This window comes from Lepus europaeus, chromosome 1 (assembly GCF_033115175.1).
Source record: "Lepus europaeus isolate LE1 chromosome 1, mLepTim1.pri, whole genome shotgun sequence".
Lineage (NCBI taxonomy): Eukaryota > Metazoa > Chordata > Mammalia > Lagomorpha > Leporidae > Lepus > Lepus europaeus.
This window is the reverse complement of record NC_084827.1, coordinates 161,801,194-161,817,626: the sequence shown is the minus strand read 5'-3', so window position 1 is coordinate 161,817,626 and position 16,433 is coordinate 161,801,194.

Genomic DNA, 16,433 nt, shown 5'->3' with positions numbered 1-16,433 from the left:
CTCAAAATCCAAAATATCTGGTTGAAATAAGATTTCTTAAAATCATGACATAACATAGACCAAATTTGATCATTGTTACAAGGTGATTATTCAAATCTTTGAAAATAAGCACATATTTAAATAACCCATAGCTCTTAATAAATATTCAACTGTTTTTGAACAATTAGAATTTAACATACATCAAGAGAACATAATAGATTTCTTTAGCACATTGCTTTTTTTTTAATTTTTTTTTATTTTTGACAGGCAGAGTGGACAGTGAGAGAGAGACAGAGAGAAAGGTCTTCCTTTTGCCATTGGTTCACCCTCCAATGGCCATTGCGGATGGCGCGCTGCAGCAGGCGCACCGCGCTGTTCCGATGGCAGGAGCCAGGTGCTTCTCCTGGTCTCCCATGGGGTGCAGGGCCCAAGGACTTGAGCCATCCTCCACTGCACCTCCTGGCCACAGCAGAGAGCTAGCCTGGAAGAGGGGCAACCGGGACAGGATCGGTGCCCCGACCGGGACTAGAACCCGGTGTGCCGGCGCCGCAAGGTGGAGGATTAGCCTGTTGAGCCACGGCGCCGGCCAGCACATTGCTTTAACAGAGCATCAGAGTTTAATTCTATGTCAAAGAGAAATTGAGCTTCCTGTGATCTTTTGCTGTGAGGTTTCCTTCCTTTACCTTCTTTCATATTGGTGACCATGTTTCTGTGTTTCTGTGTGTAACACATCTTTAAGCATCTTTTGCAGGGCAGGACGGGTGGCAACACATTCTTTCAATTTCTGTTTGCTATGAAAAGTCTTTATTTCACCTTCATTCACAAATGAGAGCTTTGCAGGATATAATATTCTGGGCTGACAGTTTTTCTCTCTTAGTACCTAGGCTATGTCTTGCCATTCCCTTCTAGCTTGTAGGGTTTCTGATGAGAAGTCTGCTGTGAGTCTAAGTGGAGATCCTCTGAGAGTAATCTGACGTTTCTCTTTTGCACATTTTAGAATCTTTTCTTTATGTTTCACTGTGGTGAGTTTGATTACAGCATGTCGTGGTGAGGATCTCTTTTGGTCATGTTTACTAGGGGTTCTATGAGCTTCCAGTGCTAGGATGTCTCCAGACCCGGGAAGTTCTCTGCAAGTATCTCTCTAAAAAGGCCTTCTAATCCTTTCTCTCTTTCCATGCCTTCAGGAACTCCTAGAACCCGAATGTTGGGTTTTTTAATAGTATCCTGTATATTCCTGACAGTATTTTTTAGATTTCTAATTTCCTCTTCTTTTCTTTGGTTTGCCTGTTTCCTTTCTTGTTCTCTGTCTTCTAAGTCCGATATTCTCTCTTCTGCTTCACCCATTCTGTTTTTAAGGCTCTCTAATGTGTTTGTCATTTGATCTATTGAATTCTTCATTTCATTATGATTTCTCGTCACTATCACAGTTTCTTGTTCTACTAGTTGTTTCATTTCATTTTGACTCCTCCTTAATATTTCATTTTCACGAGAGAGATTTTCTATCTTGTCCATTAAGGATTTCTGTAGTTCAAGAATTTGTTTTTGAGAACTTCTTAATGTTCTTATCAATTTTTTGAGATTTGCTTCTTGCATTTCTTCTATCTCATCATCTTCATCATCTTGAATTGGGGTGTCTTTTCCATTTGTGGGTTCATAGTGTCTTCCTTGTTCTTGTTACCTCATTTTTTGCATTTGTTGTTTGACATATTGGAGATATTCTTTGGTTTCTTCACTGTGGTGTATTTTTGTTTTTATACTGTGACTCTAGAATAAGTGGACTGTCTGCTTTCGATGGAGCCTTAGAGACTTGAGATGGGTGTGGCCTGAGAGCTGTGTTTGGTTCCTCAGGGTTGAGGGTGTGTCAAAGGTGACACTCCCAGGTTAGGCGTGGTAAATCTCTCTCTCTTTCTTTCTTTCTTTTTTATTCAAAAAGGAAGTAATTCCACACAGCTGAACGGAATTGGAGGTAGTTAGCAGGCGAATGATATACCCACAGGAGCCAGAGATCCGAAGCTCTTTCCCAAGGACCACACAGGGAATCTGTGCAGCCCTCAGTGTGGGCTCCAATTCTCCTACAGACTCCCACTGGGTTGCCAAGGTTACCGAATTTTAGCGTCTCTGGAGAGTACTCACGTGAATTCTGTGAGTTCTCTCCCCCACCGTCTCTTTTTTCACAGTCTCAGTTCATTAGCACCATACATTCATTAAATCCTAATCTCCTGTTATTTCACCCCTCTCCCCAGAGTCAGGTGTTTCTGCTAGGCTCAGGGCCGGTGCAGACCTGAGGTCACCCTGCTTATGTCATATGTCCAAAATGGCACCTGCTCTTTGTCTTGTTCGCCTTTGAGAGGTGAGTGGAGAGAAACTCGTGTCCATATCAGTCACTTTTTCTTTTCTCTCTCTCTTCTAGTTATCCTGGTGAACTTTTCCCCACGTGGTTTCAAGCCTCGTTCCCTCTAGTCTCCTCTTTCCACTTTGCCGCCGGTGTCTCGGGCTATTGAGGTTCGGCTCACCTCGCGTTCCAGCGCTGGTGTGTTGAGTCTGCTGCTGGTGTCCCAAACTTGGGCTCCCACGCTCTCCACGCAGGTCCACTGTGAATTACTAGTTCCAGAAGAGTTTCCTTTGCTGTTTCTTCCCCTACTCTTCCTTGAAGCTGCAGTATCTCCACTTTTATTAAACTGTCTCTCCCCGGACTATCAGTGTGCTCCCTTCCTATTCCACCATCTTGCCGCTCACTCAAAAATTTGTTTTAAAAAGAAAAGAGTTTTGGGGCTGGCGCTGTGACACAGTAGGTTAAAGCCCTGGCCTGAAGCGCTGGCATCCTATATGGATGCCAGTTCTAGTCCTGGCTGCTCGTCTTCCAATCCAGCTCTCTGCTATGGCCTGGGAGAGCGGTAGAAGATGGTTCAAGTTCTTGGGCCCCTGCACCCACTTGGGAGACCTGGAAGAAGCTCCTGGTTCCTGGCTTTGGATCTGTGCAGCTCCGGCCATTGCGGCCATCTGGGGAGTGAACCCGTGGAGGGAAGACTTCTCTCTCTGTCTCCACCTCTCTCTGTAACTCTGTCTTGCAAATAAATAAATCTTTAAAAAAAAAAACAAAAGTTTCATTACTCAATGTGGCAATGATTTCTTGACAATGACACTGAAGGCACAGTCAACAATAGGAAAAAAAATAGACAATTGGGCTTCATGAAAATGTAGAAATTGTGTGCCTCATAAGGTCATATCAGCAGAGTAAAATGGCAAGAATAGAATAGAAGAATAGCAGCAAAATAGAATGTAAGAAAGCATTTGCAAATTATATATCTGAAAAGGAATCACTATTAAAAATATGTAGATAATTAAAGGCCAGGAGCAGTCAAACGTTGAATAGACATTTCTCCAAAGAAGATACAAATGGTAAGGAAGCAGGTGAAAAGATGCTCAACACCACACATCATTAGGGAAATGCAAATCAAAGCTACCATGAGGGACCATCTTAACCCATTAGGGTGACTCCCATTGAAGCAAAAAAATAGAAAATAACAAGTGCTAGCCAGAATTGGAGCCTTGGTGCCTCTTTGGAGGAATGTGAAATGGAACAAGTGCTTTGGAAAACAGTGAAATGGGCACTATGAGAAACAGTGACTTGATCAGCTCTTGTCCTGACTGTTGATGTAGAATTTAATACTTTTTCCCTTTCAGCATATTTTTTGTTCTAGTACTAGTGGTTGAACTCTATAATTTTTTTAATTAAACTTTTATTTAATGAATATAAATTTCCAAAGTACGGCTTATGGGTTACAATGGCTTCCCCCTCCCAAAACTTCCCTCCCACCCACAACCCTCCCCTTTCCCGCTCCCTCTCCCCTTCCAATCACATCATGATTCATTTTCAATTCTCTTTATATACAAAAGATCAGTTTAGTATATATTAGGTAACGATTTCAACAGTTTGCCCCCATATAGCAACACAAAGTGAAAGAAAAATACTGTTGGAGTACTAGTTATAGTATTAAATAAGAGTGTACAGCACATTAAAGGCAGAGATCCTACATAATATTTTTTTAAAAATTAATTAATTTTCTATGTCATTTCCAATTTAACATCAGGGTTTTTTTTTTCCATTTCCAATTATCTTTATATACAGAAGATCGATTCAGTATATAATTAGTAAAGATCTCATCAGTTTGTACCCACGCAGAAACACAAAGTGTAAAAATACTGTTTCAGTACTAGTTATAGCATCACTGCACATTAGACAACACATTAAGGACAGCTCGCACATGGGATGTAAGTACACAGTGACTCCTGTTGCTGAATTAACAATTTGACACTCCTGGTTGAACTCTATAATTAACACACAATTATTCTTAGGTGTTTAAATTTTAACTGAAAAGTGATCCCTATTAAATATAAGAGTTGGAATAAGAGAGGGAGGAGATGTACAATTTGGGGCATGCTCAATCGGACTTGCCCCAAGTGGTGAAGATAGAAATGTGCCAGGGGATTCCAATACAATCCCATCAAGGTGGCATGTACCAATGCCATCTCACTAGTCCAAGTGATCATATTCAGTTCACAATTGATCACACTGATAGGTCTAAGAGTCAAAGGGATCATACAAACAAGACTAGTGTCTGCTAATACTAACTGATAGAACCAAAAATGGAGAGAACGATCCAACACGGGAAGTGGGATACACAGTAGACTCATAGAATGGCAGATGTCCTAAATAACACTCTGGCCTCAGAATCAGCCCTTCAGGCATTTGGTTCTGGCTGAAGAGCCCATGAGAGTATTTTAGGCATGGAAAGCCAAGACACTCTGGCAAAGAAGAAGAAGAAGAAGAAGAAGAAGAAGAAGGAGAAGGAGAAGGAGAAGGAGAAGGAGAAGGAGAAGGAGAAGGAGAAGGAGAAGGAGAAGGAGAAGGAGAAGGAGAAGGAGAAGGAGAAGGAGAAGGAGAAGGAGAAGAAGACCTAAATGAAAGATCTCTGTGAGTGAGATCCCAGTGGAAAGAACGGGGCCATCAAAGAAGGAGGTACCTTCCTCTGAAGGGAGGAGAGAACTTCCACTTTGACTATGACCCTGTCAGAATAAGATCAAAGTCGGCGAACCCTAAAGGCTTCCATAGCCTCAGCAACTCATGACTAGAACCTAGGGAAATTACTGATGCCATAAACAAGAGTGTCAAATTGTTAAGTCAACAACAGGAGTCACTGTGTACTTACGTCTCATGTGGGATCTGTCCTTAATGTGTTGTCCAATGTGAAGTAATGCTATAACTAGTACTGAAACAATATTTTTACACCTTGTGTTTCTGTGTGGGTGCAAACTGATGAAATCTTTACTTAGTATAACTGCATCGATCTTCTGTATATAAAGATAATTGAAAATGAAAAAAAAACCTGGTGTTAAATTGGAAATGGCATAGAAAATTAATTAATTTTTAAAAAAATATGTAGGATCTCTGTCCTTAATGTGCTGTACATTGTGATTTAATGCTATAACTAGTACTCCATCAGTATTTTTCACTTGGTGTTGCTATGTGGGGGCAAACTGTTGAAATCTTTACTTAATATATACTAAACTGATCTTCTGTATATAAGGAGAATTGAAAATGAATTGATGTGAATGGAAGGGGAGAGGGAGCGGGAAAGGGGAGGGTTGCGGGTGGGAGGGAAGTTACGGGGGTGGGGGGAAGCCATTGTAATCCATAATCTGTACTTTGGAAATTTATATTCATTAAATAAAAGTTTAAAAAAAAAAGAAAACAGTGGTTTCTCAAAGACTTAGAAAACAGAATGACCGGGGCGGCGCTGTGGTGCAGGTGCTTAACGCCCTGGCCTGAAGCACTGGCATCCTAGATGGGCACCAGTTCATGTCCCAGCTTCTCCACTTCTGCTCTAGCTCTCTGCTATGGCCTGAGAAGGCAGTAGAAGATGGCCCCTGCACCCACATGGGAGACCTGGAAGGAGCTCCTGGCTCTTGGCTTTGTATTGGCACAGCTCCAGCCATTTTGGCCAATTGGGGAGTGAACCATCATCAGATGGAAGACCTCTCGCTCTCTCTCTGCCTCTCCTCTCCCTGTGTAACTCTGACTTTCAAATAAATAAATAAATCTTTAAAATAAATAAATAAATAAATAAATAAATAAAACAGAATGACCATAGGACCCAGCAATCTCAATTCCAAGTACATGACAAAGGATTGAAAGTGGAGTTTTAGGCCGGCACCATGGCTCAATAGGCTAATCCTCCTCCTGCGACACCAACACCCAGGGTTCTAGTCCCAGTTAGGGCGCCGGATTCTGTCCCAGTTGCCCCTCTTCCAGTCCAGCTCTCTGCTGTGGCCCAGGAGTGCAGTGGAGGATGGCCCAAGTCCTTGAGCCCTGCACCCGCATGGGAGACCAGGATAAGCACCTGGCTCCTGGCTTCGGATCAGCGCGATGCGCCAGCCGCGGTGACCATTGGAGGGTGAACCAACGGCAAAAGGAAGACCTTTCTCTCTGTCTCTCCCTCTCTCTCTCACTGTCCACTCTGCCTGTCAAAAAAAAAAAGTGGAGTTTTGAGATACTTGTACACATAAGTTCATAGCAGCATCCTTCACAACAGCAACCCAACGTTCTAATGACTCACGGTGAACGGATGAACGAAATGTGGTGTGTTCATACCACGGCATATTATTCTTCTATTAAAAGGAAGAACATTCTGGTATATGACAGGAATGAACCTTGAGGACATCGTGACCAGTGAAATAAGCCACTTGCAGAAAGCAAAATACCACAAGAGTCCAGTTACATAAGGCACTTAGAGTTGTCAAAATTGCAGAGATGAAAAGCAAGATGGTGGCTTCTAAGGGCAGGAGTTAGTGGAAAATGGGGAATTACTGTTTCATTGGTGCAGATTTTTAGTTCTGTAAGAAGAAAATGTTACAGAGATGATTGGTTTTAATGGTTGTACAATGTGATAAATATTTGTAATACCACTGAACTCTCACTTAAAAATGGTTCAGATTGGAAATTTTATGCTATTTGTACTTTGCCATAATGAAAAGTAATGAAAAAAGAATGAAAAAAAGATTGGAGGAGCCTGAATTGAGATTTTTTTTAATATCTCCTCTACATCTTACAGTGTCTCCTCCAACATTGTCTTTTCTATTTTAGGGTTTAGAGTCCATTTATGATAGTATTCTTGTGTGATTGCTACATCTATCTATCTATCATCTATCATTTGTCAATCTACCTGGACATATGTGTACGTTTAACAAGTTTTTTCATGTTTCTCTACCTTTCAAAAGCTCACTTTAATAAGTCTTTCATGGTCCTTTGGTCTTTAGGGAGAAAGCAATACTGTTTATGTTACGAGAACATATTTTATTTGCCCACAGCAGCCTGAGCACAGCATGCTATTACTATAAATGGGGCATGATGGTGTTTTGTTATGAAATGCCTTTTGATGTAGGACAGCCACAGTCCGATGACTTCTAAATATATTGCTGCCTACTGTAAAAAATAAAATGACAGATATTATCATAGCCTTGGGGTCTCTGTAGACATTTCCAGGAACTGGAGGCCATTTACTAAATCCAAACAAAGAAACATTGTTTTAATGGTTATAGATAGTCCACTCAGCTTTGAACAAGACCTCCCTGCTGCTTCTCTGGCCCCTCATCTGTGAGGCTCAGCATGTGTCAGTCAACCTGGGCAGCGGAAGATTGATGTAGCTCAATGTCTTTTCAAGACCAGACACCTATTCTCCACGTTGTTTCACAGACCACCCCTGATTGTTCCTTAATCTACCACCCTAGGTCAAATATATGATTAATCAGATGATCTCTTTATTTACCCTAAAGGACTACCTACCTTTAGGACAAAATGCTTAGGGAAAAAAAAATCTTCCTTTAAAAGTAGCAATATTCAGAGTTTTCTCAATTCCTCAATTTCAAGTGCTTCCCTAGTCCCTAAGTCTTACCTAATAGTCCCATTGTACTTGCATATTCCAGAGAACTGTTCTAATAGATCCATAAGGGGGTCTTGCTCAAGGTTTTCATGGTGCTCATGTTTGCAGTAATAGTGGGAGTGAAAGGCAGCTGTTTTTCTGCAGGGAGCAATGAAGTGAATTGTGATACATGCATGCTATGGGCACTATAGAATGATGAGCATATAAGTTATCTATTGCTGTGTCACAAATTATTTCAAATTCAGAATTTTAGAACAACAAAGATTTACCATATCTTGGTCTCTATAGACCAGGAGCCAACATGGCTTTGCTGGGCCCTATGGTCAGGGTACCCCTAGTGCTGCAACCAAGTATTGGCAAGAGTTTTGGTTATCTCAAGTCTCCACTAAGCTAGGGGAGAGTTGGCTTCTAAGCTCACTCACCAACTGTCGTGGGACTGAGGGTATTTCTGAACATGGGACAAGGCTAAAACTTGGATGAGTTGAATCTTGTTAAAAATGTGAATTCACAGGACATTCTGACTGCAGGGGTAGGAGTCTGCATTAAGCAAAAAGCCAAAAGCCTGTCTACTATAGGTGATCATGGATCACCCTTCAGAAACCTTATTGAGGAACAATAGTTTTGAAAGATACTATGGGTAGCATCAAGACAGCAGCCATTCTCAAGTTTCTAATCAGAAGTCTTGCTCAGTCACCTGATACAGTTTTCCCATTACCTGCTGATAATCCCTGGGCCCTAGTTCACAGTTCACTGATTCTAGAATGTGTCTTCCACATAATGCAGGAGGCAAAGTTCAGGAAGAGGTCAGGACAGCAGCTGGGGGGAGGAAGATTTCCGTGACTGGCTGTTACAAGAAACCACACCTATGGCGGATTAGCCATCTACAGCAGAAGTCTCCCACCCCTTACCGTGATCTGAAGAATGTGCTAATAAGATTAAAGTGAGAACCTCTAGGTCTTCAGGAAGCAGTCTCCCCCAAATGTAGTCTCAGTGAAATATTTTCCATATTTGGAAAGTATAAAAGGTTACACAAGTACACTGACAAGGGAATATAGTGATGAGGACTAAGTCAGAAGGAGGTTGCTGCAGGGTGCCTAACAAGCTAGTTGCAAGAGTATAGCTGTTGTTAGAACCTGTTGGGAAACTCTGGGAGACAGCAGAGATCCTACAGGTCTATTCCATAGACTCTGATTTCTAGTTATTCCAAACCAAGAGTATTCATCCACTAACTTTCCAAGTGCCATTGTTGGAGGGTCGCTTCTTGGGAGAATAAGTCGTAGACACTTCTGGTCTGTACTGTTTAGGAGCTGAGCATAGTCTTGTGCCTATGTGGAGTTACAAGTGTTTTCCATAAACAGCTTTGAGATGCTAGAGATGACTACCAAGGGAATGTGGGTGGGCTAGCAACAGCATCTGCTGCAATATTTCAAATTGATTGCATGCTTACAGGTTTCCAAGCACATTAAATATGCATCATCTCATGTAAGGCCTGATTAATAATCCTTATTTTCCAGATCAGGAAATGGAGATGGAGTGAAAAGTGCCCTGAGTATGATCTCACAGTCAGCTAGAGGTATGGCTGGGGTTTGAACCTATATAGTTGTTTTCTATAAACATGTTGCCATCTTGCTACTTGCTTCTAGGAGAGTTTTTATCTACTTGAGGGAATAGAAACAGAATTCAAGTTATGAGTATAAAAATCCATTGCTTCATGAAGTATAGAGCAGATTTCAGTTTGGGATTCAGCACTGGCAGAGAATTGCTGCTGTGTGATGGGGTTCAGGGCTCATCAAAGGTGCTGTTTGGGTGCAACATGGAGCCCAAGTAGTTGAGGTTACCTTCAATATTGAGGATATTGAATGCAACCCCAGCTGTCAGACATTGTCCTCAGTGTTTTATGTATATTATCTCCTTACATATTCACAAACCCTGTGAGATATATACAATTACTAGACACATTTTATAGATAAGAAAAGGCCCAAAAGGATTAAGTGACCCTCTGATAATAGCTTCCTGAATGGTGGCAGCTGAATTCGAACCCCAGATTCTGCCTCTCCTGCTTATGAAATGTCATAGTGAAGCTTCTGACTTATTTTCTAGACTGTAAACTCCTTGGGGGTGGGGAGGGGAGATGAGTATTTGTTCTGTGTGCTTTGTGTAATTCTTGCACAGTGAATTACTGGTAGCTAGAATGAGTGAATTCATGCTGCATAGATGAAAGTGTAATCATTTGTGTCTACTATTCCTGTAGAAGATGATAAACTAACCAGACCAGATCGTTTAATTGGCCACAGCTAGCTAGAAATGACCAAAGAGAAATCAAGCTGCAGCCTAGAAGAAATCAGACATTGGGCTCAAAAGTGTGTGCTGAGCTCTGCCTCTGGTTTCAATCCTATTTTTGATGGACTTTTTTGTTGTTGCATACCTGGAAATGCATACTCTCTTAACCTAGCAGAAGGAGAATCACATTTAGAGACTTGAAAACACAGAGTGCATAGTGAAAGAGTGTTTGCAAATGTGGGTGGGGAAATACCTCTCAGGGAAGCCTGATAAAATTACTTTTTGGCTGAATGAGCTTGCAAGCCTCTTCTTGAATCTGAGCAGGGCTATTTCATACCTCTACTACAGGCATTTTCTCTCTGAAAAGTCAACGACCCAAGAAGACAGATGGTGGTGGGGAGGAGGGGGGCAGCCCTGAGGTAGTCCTTGAGGTTGAGGCAGAAACAGGGCTGCTTGGGATTCAGCCTGAGGTGATCAAGGGGAGGCACAACCACGGTGTTTTGAGGGGCCCTGTCTTCAGTTGGCACCATTCTGAGCACTCAAGTTCTCTGTCAATAAGCACTTTACAGGGGAAGATAAAGTGGATTCGGAGCTGAGGTTGGGAGGAGGGTGTTTGGGAGAGAATGAGCATATTATCTGAGCAAGCTCAATCCACTGAAGTGCTCCAGGACTCAGACCATGCGTGTAGTAGAGGGTGGGTGGGAAGGAGGGAGACTCTCCATCCTTTTCAGTAAGGCAATCTGTGGAGCTTTGGTTTAACAGTAACAGAAAGCACTAGAGGATCAGACCTCTGCAACTTGTCTCACCCACTGGGCACCTAGCCCCTTGCTAAGGGATGATCAATGGCAGCATGGTCACCCTCTTGACAACAACACTGCAAACAGTTGACCTCCTGCAAAGAGAAAATACGACCATTGATTCTAAAGTGGTGTTGGTGGAATGATCTGGGAAATGTTTACCCTGTTGAGTAAAATGATATGAACATTCCTCAAAAAATTAACAGCAGAACTACCATGTGATCCAGTAACCCCACTACTGTGTATATAACTAGCAGATGTCTACAGCAACATTGTTCACAATACCCAAGATATGGAATCAATCTTAGTGTCCATCAACAGATGAATGGATAAAGAAAATGTAGCACATATGCACAATGAAATATTATTCAGCCTTAAGAAAAGAAGGAATGCTGTCACTTGCAACAAGCATCCTGACTGAACCTGGAGGACATTATGTTAAGTGAAATAAGGCAAGCACAGAAAGATAAATGCTGCATGATATCATTTACATGTAAAATTTTTAAAAGATGAACTCACAGACTCAGAGGGTGGAATGGTGAGTATTAGGGATTGATGTGGGGGCAGGGTGGGGTGAAGGGAGCGGAAAGATATTGCCCAAAAGACAAACAGTTCAATTAGACAGGAGGAAAAAGTTCAATAGATCCATTATACAGCATGGGAACTATAGTTAATAACAATGCATTGTATTCTTGAGTATTACTAAGGGAATAGACTTTTTAAATTTATTTTTGACAGGCAGAGTGGACAGTGAGAGAGAGAGAGAGACAGAGAGAAAGGTCTTCCGCTTGCCGTTGGTTCATCCTCCAATGGCCGCCGCAGCTGCCGCGCTGCGGCCGGCACACTGCGCTGATCTGAAGCCAGGAGCCAGGTGCTTCTCCTGGTCTCCCATGGGGTGCAGGGCCCAAGCACTTGGGCCATCCTCCACTGCACTCCCGGGCCATAGCAGAGAGCTGGCCTGGAAGAGGGGCAACTGGGACAGAATCTGGCACCCCGACTGGGACTAGAACCCGGTGTGCTGGCGCTGCTAGGCGGAAGATTAGCCTGTTGAGCCACGGTGTTGGCCGGAATAGACTTTTAAGTATTCTCATCACAAAAAGAGATGAGGAGGATGTGAAATAATGCATATGCTAATTAGTTTAAGTAAGCCCTTACTTCCACAATTTATACATACATCATAACATATACTATACTTATATATAGTTTTTATTTGTCAATTAAAAATGACTAATAACAAGTTGGAATTAAAACATAAAGGTGGGTGCCACTTCTCTGCAAACATGGGAAATACTGTCAAGTATCTGTTACCGTGCTTTTCTGTGATGACATCCTTCTCTACATGCTTTTCAATCCGGATAGAGACCTTCCTGAGAAAGAACAGGTTTGGCAAAAGGTAGATCCAAGCACACTCTGGCTCTGGGATACTAAATTACATACACATGGCTGTATGCTATTAAACGTGACGTCCTTATAGAGAAGAGGTCAGGGAATCAGGCATTGGTGTTTAGTTTTGAAGAACATGATTTAGCTAGACTTCCCTTCAACACAACCCAGGTACTCTCAAATCCTGCGAACCTGTGCTTTTAGTAACAGCACTGTTTGGTTGATTATGAAATCTTCAAGTAAACTTATAACTTCTGTTTGTGCTTTACCCAGGAGAAGTAGCTTCCTACTTTTAGTCCATTCTGTCTTCTAACACATTTGCTGATACAACACATATTCACTCCACTGTGTTACCCTATTCTGTGTTACCTTCTATGTACTACATGATCTGGAAGCTACCACTAGCTCTAGTTTCAAGATCTATTATCTTCTTTACCACGTAAATCTTCTCTAGCATTCCAGGGTCCAAAAATTTTCCCCTTCTATGATAGAGTTCTTATGCTCTAGAATGGATTGTTAATTGTTCTTATTGAGTCTTTATCAAAGATATGGATGTCCTCCATCACACTCAACTGTTTTTAATTCTTTTATTTAAAAAGATTTATTTATTTATTTGAAAAAGTTACAGAGAGAGACAGAGACAGATACAGAGACAGAGATTTTCTATCTGCTGGTTCACTCCCCAAAGGGCCACAGTGGCCCAGGCTGAGCCAGGCCAAAGCCAAGAGATTTATTCGAGTCTCCCATGTGAGTGGCAGGGGCCAAAATACTTGGGTCATCTGCTGCTGCTTTTCCTAGGCCATTAGCAGGGAGCAGGATCAGAAGTGGTACAGCCAGGATACAAACTTGCACCCAAATGGCTTTACCTGTTATTCTACAATGCTAGTCCCTCCATTCTTTTTTATTTTATTTAAGATTTATTTACTTGAAAATACAGAAGTGTGTGTGTGTGGGAGAGAGTGAGAGAGAGAGAGAGAGAGAGAGAAAGAGAGATCTTCTATTTGCTGATTCACTCTGCAAATGGCCACAACAGCCAAGGCTGGGCCAGGCTGAAGCCTTCTCATGCTTTAATTTTTGACGGTGTGCTTCTTTCCTCCTAGACTGCATCTTCACTGCGCCTATAACTCTCAGTCTTAGGTTTTTCAGCTCATTGAATAACACTGTCATGAAAATCTGTTGCTAAAATATTAAAAATATTAGATACACTACTTTTCCTCTCTCTTCTGTATTCTTCAATTATTTTCACTTTCTAACCTACATCCTAATGTTCATTGCTCTCTCTCTCCTAGCTGAACGATAACTATAGCCTCATCACAAGCACCCATTCATTTTCTACCACCTCCAACATGGATACTACAGAATAGGATGCTCAGAGGAACTTATCCCATGTCATCATCTACTTTCCAATTCCTCTCCTCTGCCTTAAGCCAGTTCAACAAAAGGAGAAGACAAAGGAAGAGTAGAAGGAAGAAATACCAGACTGATGACTTGTGGAATAAGTGAAGAGCACACTATTTTTCTCTTGCCCAAGCCAAGTGAGAAGTCATCAAGAGATTAATTCTTCGTGATTGTGGGTGCTCCAAGAAATGAATACCAGTCATTCACTAGACATTTGCTTGAATAGCATAATTAAACTTGGTGAACTTTCCTGCATGCATTTTCTCCACTACCAACACCCTTCACCTGCCCTGCCCCATCCTCTAACTTCTATCATACCCTGCAGGAAAAAAAAAATGAAAACTAGATAGAAAGGAGGGGTGTCTGCTTTTATCCTGACATGGAGACATGAGGTTTCCTTGTTCCAAATGGACACCACAGTATGGAGCAGGGGTTATTTGAATGATTTTTGGTATATTTTTTGTTGTGTTTTCTCCTGTCTACCCAAAGGGGTGGTCAGTGTACCCCAGCACTCAACAATGGTAGTTTCTGACACCATGAGACAGGAAAAAATGATGTTGGCAAAATTTATCCTGGAACTTGGTCCCTCCAAACCAGGCCACTGATATGAAGCTGTTTCCCCTAAAGAGGTCAAATGATAGTAGCATTTATAGTAGGCATTTATCATCAGCCGTGCTAGCAAGAGGCGTAGAAACAGCCAATGGAGAGAAGATGACAATTAAAGTACTTAAATGAGATGCACTTAACTCTTCTGTCTTCTCTTTCCCACACCTTGCATGGGTTAGAGGGGGAAGGGGAAGTGTTGACTTGGGGAAGACCACTCCCCCATAGTCACTTGTAGAATAGGGATGAGAAAGGAAGTGAAAAAGTGGATACCCCCACATGCAGACTTTTTTGGCCCCTCTAACCACAATCAGGGAAAAGGCAAAACCTAAATGAACAAAGACTGTACCACTTTGAATAGCTGAAAATGGCCAAAAACTGAATGTCGTTACAGGTGAGAGAGGCATGACTGAAGGCAGTGACTTGGGTTGATGTGGGGGAATCTCCCAAATGACTTCATGTTCATAGATGCTCAGTGGAGAGATGTTCAGTGCCTGAGTTGTCAAAATGATACTCAAGACCCATCCTGCCACCCTCCTAAGGAAGAGCTGCCAATGACTCTGAATTCCTTAGGCTCAGAATGACTCACAAGGCATTCATGACCAAACACCTTTTGCCATCATTATGTAATCTCCTTCTCAATTTCAGGTTTGACACTTGCAATGATCCCAACATATCAGACTGTCCCACGCTTCCAGGTCTTCTCAAGCAGTTTCTGCTCCCACAAAAGTGCCTCTCCCATCTAATCTAAAAGGTAAATTCCATCCAGCTGTGGTTTCAGCAAGATGTCTTCCGTAAAGAATTCCCTAATGTTTGCAGGCGGAAGGACTTACTTCTTTTACCATATTCCTCTTTTCTGTACAACCCCATTACCTTGCTAAGTTACTGTTCAAGCACAAATTGTGTATCTGTCTTCCCACTCTTGAAAAATTCCTTCACAGCATCTACTATCCTCACCCTTATAATCCCATGCATGGGAGTAGGGGAGAGGTCCATGAAGAAAAAGACCAGAGCCTTGAACCAGCCCCTGTGAAGCTCTGCTTCTGAGAGGCTCCTTACAGGTATGCTGATGAAGCCTTTGGGCTAGAGAAACAATATCTGATTTTATCCACCGTGGTTCTTTTTGAAATATTTTTTCGCAAACTGATCTTGATCCCCCAACCTCAATTTCAGTTAATTTGGAAAGACCTATACTCACCCTGACTCAGAGTACACCCTCCCTGTTATACCACAGCGAAGTCTCTGTTGTCTATAGGAAGACGCTTCCTCCATGTCTCTAACCAGAACTGGTTATACATTCATTGTAGAACATCTTTAGTTACCTCTTCTGAGTATGAATTCAATTTTGCAGAGATTACAAGTTTCTAGAAGACAGGCTTTGACTTGTTCGGTATTCCACACTGCAAAGACACATTTAATTCTGTAAATGACCTCGTAGAGTCTTACCTGGGTCAGACAGTCAGAGTGGCAGATGACAAATTCATCACCGAGTCTGTTCTTAAGGATTACACAGAGGCTGGTCCTTTATGTCTTGGAAGGCTGTCCTCTTTGACCTTGAGAGAAGCTCCAGAGAGGGTCTGTAGGGCACTGAGGGCAGAGAGTGGAGGGGAATCAGCTTGTCAGGCTGTTAGAGCAACCCTCCTGCAAGGAGCAAGGTGACACACATTCCATCCAATTTATTCTTGCAATCTTTTTTGTTCCTATCCCTGGAGACCCTTTTCATTTGTCACACTTGGATTTGATTACACAGTAACTGCTACAAGAATTTGATATAGAATAATGAGATGGGTCTTGGAATCAGAAGCAATTGAATTCAAATTTTATTTGGTCTAAACTGAGCTGGTTAGACTTAAGCACTTAGTTTGCCTGTTGAATTTTGCCTGGCGGAGCTCATTCTATAGTCCTAATGCAATTATGCAATTGTTGTTTGGGTCCCGGCATAATGTTGCAGATCACTTCCTTGGTTTTTCCTGTTCCCTAAGTGGCTGCTGCCTCACTGTAGATTTGCGTGACACACACATGCCGTACACACAGAGAACACACACACACACAC